This window comes from Bos javanicus, chromosome 10, assembly GCF_032452875.1.
Source record: "Bos javanicus breed banteng chromosome 10, ARS-OSU_banteng_1.0, whole genome shotgun sequence".
NCBI classification, from domain to species: domain Eukaryota; kingdom Metazoa; phylum Chordata; class Mammalia; order Artiodactyla; family Bovidae; genus Bos; species Bos javanicus.
Genome location: NC_083877.1, coordinates 67398978 through 67399938, shown reverse-complemented (window position 1 = coordinate 67399938; position 961 = coordinate 67398978).

Here is a 961-nt window from a genome sequence, read left to right as displayed (position 1 = left end):
ATATATCATTCAACATCTCACAGTATATTGGTTTGAATATATGCATAAGCCCAGCAACAGAAACAGCTAGACTATAGATGTTCCATGCACATTTTGACTTTAATTATTAAAGTGTGATTCTGTATAAGTAACCATGCCTAAGAAATAACACTTTTTTTCGAAATGACTATTGTATGTTATTTTTAAAATGGAAAAAGTAACCTGATTTCAGAATTTGAAGAGTTAAGGCCTTGCTAGAATGATATTCTAACATCATTAAAATTTAATGCTTTGTTCTTGTTAAAGATGTAGTACATGAACATGTGTTCTCTAAAAATGTATAACAATATATAAAAATTTAAAATATCTGTATAAAACAGGATAGAAATTGTCTATTGTCTTTTTTTTTTTTTTTGCCTTTTTAAATATTGAGTAGATGATCCCGGCCAGTAGGTACAGGCCTGTGATGGATCCTGTCAGAATACAAATGAAACTTTAAAGTCTGAAAACTTTAAGAAAGATTAAATAATTACATATCCTTTTGTTTGAAATAATCAGAGAAAAGTATTTCTCTCCCTAAAACTTAAACTTTCAGGAACCATTCAGGTTTAGTATAAAGTCTATTTTGAAAACAGTTTAGGGATTTTGTGCTTTTTTTGTACCTTCATAACCCTGTGTAATTGTATTAAAATAGATCAAATAAGACTTAAGAGGCTGGAGCAAAGAGCTCAGCTTCAAAACCCAATTAGCTTGTGGGAATCATGCGCATTTGATGGAGAAGTGGAGATTAACAGGGAGGGGGATGGGCTAATAGGAGTCTTGGACCTTGTTCCCACGTGGGCGGGGATTGTCTTTCACTAAAATGAGGACAGGGAGGCCTGGCCTGCAGTCCATGGGGTCGCAAAGAGTTGGACACGACTGGGCGACTGAATACAACAAAATGAGGAAACGTTTGTAGGGAGGGAGAGTTCAGTTTTGTTTC